A 7,280-nucleotide genomic window follows, 5' to 3' on the forward strand; every position below is an offset into this window, starting at 1 on the left:
CATGCTGTGTGTTCATCCCTAAGAAGAGAGGAGGAGGGTGGGATTAGAAGGATACACTTCAAGCTACATCATTGCTAACTCGATTTATTTATTTTAGTGGCTGACCCCATGGCTCATGGAAGTTCCCAGGCCAGGGGCTGAATCCCAGCCATAGCTGTGGCAACGCTGGGTCCTTTAACCCACTGTATCGGCTGGGGATTGAACCCACACCTCTGCAGCAAGCCAAGCCCCTGCAGTCGGGTTCATAACCCTCTGGGCCACAGCCAGACCTCCCCTCGCTGATGTGAATGAGTCGTGAAGGGTTGAGGAGCTGGGCTCCTTAGCAAGTCTCCACCCCTGGCTGAGAGAGCCGTCTGAATGGGTCGTCATTAAGGGTCCCCTAATTGAAAGAGGCACCTTCTTCCCCCCCACCCCCCGCCAAGAAAAGGGACCGGACGTTTTCTATCTGCTCACGTTAGGGGTGTCACCTGTCTTCTCAGTGGTGCACTCGTTCGGGAGGCCGGGGCTGGGCATTCGGGAGGATGACGCATCCTGACCCTCCAGCACAGTGGGCTCTGGGCACGCAAGAGGGCACCCCTTCGTTTCTGTGACGTGACATTAGCACTTCAGCCGCATCACGCGTCCTCGTAGGTGGGTTAAGCCTAGGATGTATCGCCCCACCTCACGTCTTGGCTGAACAGATGGCTGTGGGCAGAACGTTTCTGCCCCCCGGAATTAGGAGCGGGAGCCTGACTGCACCCCAGTGTGAGGGCGTCAGCGGGTGGGAGGCGGTGAGGTCCTGACGGTGGAGTCCTCGTGGCGCGATTAGTGGCCTTGTGAGAGGAGAGAGATGAGCTTCCTGTTCTGCACAGCGTGAACTGCACCACGAGAAGAGCGCCTTCCAGAGCCCAGAAGTGCCCTGACCAGACAGCACCTGCTGGCGCCCCCATCCAGGTTTCCCAGCCTCCTGAACCGTGAGAGAGACGTGTGCGTCGTACAAGCCACGTGATCGATGGGGTCCTGACAAGCCGCCTGAGCTGGGAAACGGAACCATTCAACTGACGAATTCCTTTTCTTTCCTTCAGGCTCCCAGAAAGCACCCGAACATGGCTGTGATTCAGCCCAGAGGGTTCCGGGCCCTTTCGCCCACGAGCCAACGGAAACAAACAGCACATAAAACAACACAGCCCTGCAAATACGTAGACCCGTGACTGTAACTATTTACTTTAGTCACTTTAAAATAACGCAGGGCACAGGCTACTTCACCCTCAAGAGCTCTCTTTCTTCAACAAAAATGTGTAAGAGAGTGACATGTAAGGCCAGACAGCACACGGGTATATTTGTTTTGAGGGAACATGGCAAGAGAGAATAAAAACTTGCTGATTCTAACTGCCCTGCTTGTTTGCAGGAATTGCTGAAGTCCGTAGACTCCTGTGTAAATGAAGCAAGTGAGCGACACTGGAAGAGTCATGTTAGGAGCTCCCGCTGTGGCTCAGTGTGTAATGAGCTAGTGTCCATGAGGATGTGGGTTCGACCTTGGCCTCGCTCAGTGGGTTAAGGATCCTGCGTTGTCATGAGCTGTGGTGTAGGTCACAGCCGTAACTCGGATCCTGCGTTGCAATGGCTGTGGTGTAGGCCCACAGCTGCAGCTCCGATGTGACCCCTAGCCTGGGAACTTCCATGTGCCATGGGTGCAGCCCTAAAAAGACAAAAAAAAAAAAAAGTTAAAACAACACAATTCCTGCAGCCGTGTACAGCAGCCATTCCTGACCTTTTATTAAACTCAAATTCATAGAGAAATATCTTAAACTGCAGTCCTTGGTTTTCTGGGGACTCTGGCATCCCAAAAAGTTTGTCACCTTCTTGGGTCATTCATTTGCACACACCACCTGTCACCTTGCTTCTACTTCTTCCATTGGCACAGGGCGTGTCTCTCTTGTGGTTCTGGAATTCCTATATCCAATTCCCATGGTCCTGCCAGATCTTGCTTAGCTGTTAAATTCTGAACTAGAACCAAAGCAGACCTGGAGCAGAGTGAGACATCACGGGGAGGCCATATTAAAGAGAAAAACAGGGGTTCCCACTGTGGCTCAGTGGGTTAAGAACCCAACTAGTATCCATGAGGATGCAGGTTCGATCCCTGACCTCACTCAGTGGGTTAAGGATCCAGCATTGCCGTGAGCTGTGGTGTAGGTGATAGACACAGCTCAGATCTCGCATTGCTGTGGCTGTGGCTGTGGCGTAGGCTGGCAGCTGCAGCTCCAATTCAGCCCATAGCGTGGGAACTTCCATTTGCCGCAGGTGCAACCCTAAAAAGCAAAACAAACAAACAAACAGAGAGACAGAAGACCAGTCGGCCCCTTGTCTCCAGGATGTGACGTCCGCCTGTCTGGGCTTTGGCTTCTTTGTCTCAAACGAAGGGACTGGACCAGGTAACCTGCTCAGGTGCCGCCGTCTTTATCTTCTGCTTGTAGATGAAGCTACTCCCCGAACATCCAAGCAGTTGATGCAAAAAACAATTCATTCAGTGACTCAGGTCTATTCTGAGAGCCAGCTCAGGGGTTCACGGGAAAACAGACAAAGCTCCTGCCTGCATGGAGTCCAGAGTTTCGAGCAGGAGATTTGCAGAGAGGGAGCAAAGCGTGAGAAACCCTGCGGGAGCGCTTTGCGGGACACCGCGATGGGAGGGGGAGACACTTCAAGATGAGAGGATGAAGATGAGGCCCGTGTACCGAGGGACCCACAGAGAGCATCTCCTTCCTGCATGTTAAGCAGCTGAGGCCATCGCAGCGATTGAAGCCACCTTCTTCCTTCCCTCCGCTTCAATCTGTTTCACGCTGTGCCCCGTGGACGCAGGGTTCCTGAGAACTCCCAGTGGATGGCGCTCCATGGACACGCAGGCTCCTCTCTCCCGTGACCCTGGCCCAGCTCTGTGTCCATCCCCACACCCACGTCACCTGCTTGCTTCCCTCTGCCCTCAGGTGCACCGGAGCCGGGATATTCTCGGAGCTCTGCCACGGGACCGTTCAGCCAGCAGGGCTCCTGCTGGCATTTAGCACAACTTATATGATCTGTTTTCCCTGGAGTGCATCGTCTTCCAGGACTCCTGAGTTCTGCTCCAGCTTCTAGAACACATCCCCCACCCCCCACCCCACCCCACCCCGATCCCCACAGCAACTCAAATCCTCTTGTGCTGAGAAAACTGCGGAAGGAGCTCCTCACCCCGAGGCCTTCCAGGCAGAAAGACTGAGCTCCACCCATCTCATCTCACTCCCTCCAGGCAGCTGCTTCAGTGATTTCTCATCTTTCAAGCATCTCCAGACTCTTATTCCCCAGAGGTTCTTCCCTCTCGGTTTCAGAGACCCTTCTAGAAATCTCCAGTCTGAAACTCTTGTCCCTGGCCAGGCTCCCTTGCAGCATCTACCTTCTCTTGTATTTCAGTGTCAGCTTGTGCCAATGGTCAGCATTTGAACCCTTGTTTTTTCACCTCCTGGTCAGTTGCTTCACTCATCAAATTCAGCTCTGCTTTATCCGGTTAAGCAGACTGTTATCTCAGACGTCCTTTCTGGCGATGGGCGTCTCTGAGCCTACGGCTGGACGGTTTGGGCCTCTTCCTCTTTTTCTCAGATGTTGGATCCCTTTGCTTCTCGTAGGGGATTAAAAAGCTTTTTCGCCAGCCTCCTTTGCTGAATGTCTTACCTCTCAGCAACCTGTGGACATAACTGAGTTCAGGCTGGTCTCCCTCCCGCCACCCCCCCACCCCGCAGTGATCTCACCCACTTCGTGGTTTCAGGATCTGGCGCTGCGTAGACTGCTGAGCACATTCCTTTTCGTCATTCTGCCGTCACCACACACTCAGGAATAAAAGCAAACGTTCCGTCTTCAGAGTGTCTGTGTTTATGTTGCAGGAAAGGAAGACCTTCTGGCACCATCTTTTAAATTTTGATGGTTGCAAATAAACGTGGAAATGTGTGCGCGTCATGCGTGTGTGTGTGTGTGTCCTCATGCACACATGCATGGGTGCGTGTGTCCAAGGTACCTTTCATAAGGCAACTCAACATCAATTTTTAATTGATAGAGAATTCTTCCTGAAAAGTCTCTGTTAATTGTATTATTTTCTCAAAACACCAGCTGTGCTGGTGTCAGAGAAGGTCCAAGCTTCTGATGACTCGCCGGGAATTTCTGGTTACATAAGATGAAAAGCACAGACAGGCCCTAAGTTTATCAAGGCGTCGCATGACTTCATTGAACCACGAGTACGAAATGCATTGTAAATAGACATGAGTGTGCTTTTTGAATACACTGGATGGGACGTGTGGGATTGAAGTGGACAATACAGTGAACCCTGCAGGTGCCTGGGTGCAGATGGGTGTGGGGCTGGGGCGCTGCCCTGCCGCCTCCTGGCACACTGCCTCCTGGCATGTTGGCGCAGCTGCTCCATCCTTCTGCCACAAAGGCAAGGTGAGCTCTGTAAGGGTTACGAAGGCCCTCTGAATGTCACGTGCAATGTCACAGGAGAAACCACCCGTTCCAGAGAAAGGAAGAAACCGCTCAAAGTCCGAAGGTCCGGCTCCAGCATGAAGTGTTATTTGTTTTGGAAGAAGGCTGGACCCCAGGACTCGTCTAGAAACCAAAAGATCTCCTGTGTGACTTGGAGGCAACTTCTTAGCCTTTCCATTTCTTCCTCAGCCTGGCCGGGAAAACTAAATTCCACCCTGAGACCTGGTGATGAGACCGTAAGATAAAAACCTGTGTATCATTGAGTGATGGGAACATTTTGAATGGTTCGTGCAGATTTCCCCAGAAGAGAAAATGCTTCACAACAAACACATTCACGTAGTCATTCGACTAATGTAGAGACGGCGCTGACCGTGTGGGGGAGATAGGGTGTCCTCCCCAGGCCGCCCTGGAGGTCATGGTGGGTATAATCCATTATAAGGCAGACAGGTGTTCCTGCTGTGGCACAGCCTGATCGGTGGTGTCGCTGAAGCACCAGGACACAGGTTCGATCCCTGGCCCCCGCGCAGTGGGCTAAAGGATCCAGCGTTGCCACAGCTGCAGTGTAGGTCAGAACTGTGGCTTAGATTTGATCCCTGACCCCAGAACTCCATAGGCCGCAGGGCAGCCAAAAAACAAAAAAATAAAAGACCGTACTGTGCCCTTAAAAGATTCAGAAAAAACCATGTGTGTGGGGGGTGTGGATGGGTTTTAAAAAGGAAGAGACTGCTCTCAGCGGGGGGTGAAGAGGTGCTGGTGTTTGGTCGGGGTCCCACAGAATGGCTAAGGATGGAGGGGGAGACGTCCAGGAGTATTTCATAGAAGAACTTACTGGAATGCAAACACTCTAAAGGACAATAAATTGTAGAGAAGAACTAAACTCCCAGGGAGACGGGACGGCCTGCCCTGCTCCCCAGGTGATGTCTGGGCTTAGCCTGGATGCAGTGACTCCGCTGTTCCCATGACCCTGGGATGCTCTGGACAAAACAGGAGCAGTTTCTGCAGGAGCTGCTGAGATTGCTGGGCCCTGGATGCCGGCTCCCTCCGGTTCCTGTGGGCTGAGCATCCCAGGGCGGAGAAGCAGGCCGGCGAAGGGGGCTCTCTTACAAGTCCCTGAGTGTGGTGTTTGCAGGGTTGCCTTTTCTCTCTAAAAGTGGCATCTGTTTCATGGAACCTGGGGCAACTTTTTGCCACTGGCCTGGGCTCGAAGTGGGTAGAGAATTCTGCGAGCCGGAGACACAGGCTTGCTCCAAGCTCATCTTTGTCCCTCTTCCTTGGAAACGACATCCTAGGAAGCCTCTCCCAGTTGGCAGCGTCCTGAAACCAGTCGCCCTCTGCTTGAAAAACATGGAAATGTATCTGCAGAGCTTGGGCAAGGAGAGCCTGCAGGGGAAGGGGGGGACCCAAGCCAGCGAAATACACAGAAACGGAGAGAGACAGAGCTCACGTGCCCATCCGGTGGCTTTTAAGTGTCACTTGTCTTGCTCGGGAGCGGCACAGACAATGCAGCTCTTGACATGATTAATGAGCCTCTGGCCACATCTGGCAGAGAGACTCAGGCTGAGGCGATGGAAGCAGGGGAACTTTCCTCTTTGCCTGTCAGGCACTCAGCGCCGGGCTAGGGCGACGCGCCCTGGTTTCTTCAGTGGTGATAAGCCAGCCTGGTGGGGAGTCAGAAAGCAAAGGGCCAACTCAGACTGAGGGCAGGGTCCACAGGCCAAGCCAGGGAGTCTGCTCCCAGCTGCTGGAGAACAGAAGGAGGGGGGTGGGAGGTCTCCGTGGCCCGAAGGTGACATCCTTAAAGAGAAGCTCTCCCGGCTCCCTGTCCAGCCTCGTCTGCACATCCTTCACCACCACAGATCACCCAAGAGAAGCAAAATGGAATGAGGAGCTGCCCTCGTTCAGAGCAGGTGACAGATGCCGAGGTTCTGCTGGTGGCCCCAGCTTGGTTCCCACGAAGTGCAGGTGCACTTTCCCTCCCCGGCTCCTCCTTTACTCTGCACCGTGTATCTGGGGGCCCCGTGGCCTCTGTCTGATCTGCCTGCCGTGTCCACTGCCCCGGCTGCTTCCGCTCCAGGCACCTGGTCCCAGAGCTCTGGAGCAAGAGCCGATGGGGGAGGCGAGGCAACTTCCCAGTCACTTGGGAGCCAAAAGGGACCTTGACAGATTGCAATGTCCAGGTTTTTTAAAATTTGTTTCGCTTTTATGAATTTATTTCATAAGCTCACATAAATTTGCAAAGGTCATGAACAGGATGTGACTTGCCACTTTCTAATAAAAATAAAAACAAATGCATAGACACTAAAAAATGGCCCAGACTTGCCCTCGTGGATCAGCGGGTTAGGAACCTGACTAGTATCCATGAGGGTGTAAGTTCGATCCCTGGCCTCACTCAGTGGGTTAAGGATCCTGTGTTGCTGTGGCTGGGCCGCAGGCTGGCAGCTGCAGCTCTGATTCAACCCCTAGCCTGGGAACCTCCATCAAAAGACAGTAACTCAGGGCACACTGATAGAGTTTGCAGCTCTGACAAGGAAGGAGCTGTGTGTCGTGTGATGTGTATTAACGTAGGAAGCTGTCTAACGGAGGGAGAATTAAAACCCAAGCTGCAGAAGAGCGTGTACGGACGGCTCTCAGCAGATCACGGCCTCCTTACGTCTTACCTCTTTGGAGTCATGGGCACTTCTGGGCACATGATAAAACATGACATCCCTCTGTTTGAAAAAAAGCTAGCTCCCAGGTTAATTTCTTACTAAAGCTATCCAAAGCAGGTCTTTTGCTGCTGCATTCAGGTGGCAAATCGCAGC

This window comes from Phacochoerus africanus, chromosome 12, assembly GCF_016906955.1.
Source record: "Phacochoerus africanus isolate WHEZ1 chromosome 12, ROS_Pafr_v1, whole genome shotgun sequence".
Taxonomy (NCBI): Eukaryota; Metazoa; Chordata; class Mammalia; order Artiodactyla; family Suidae; genus Phacochoerus; species Phacochoerus africanus.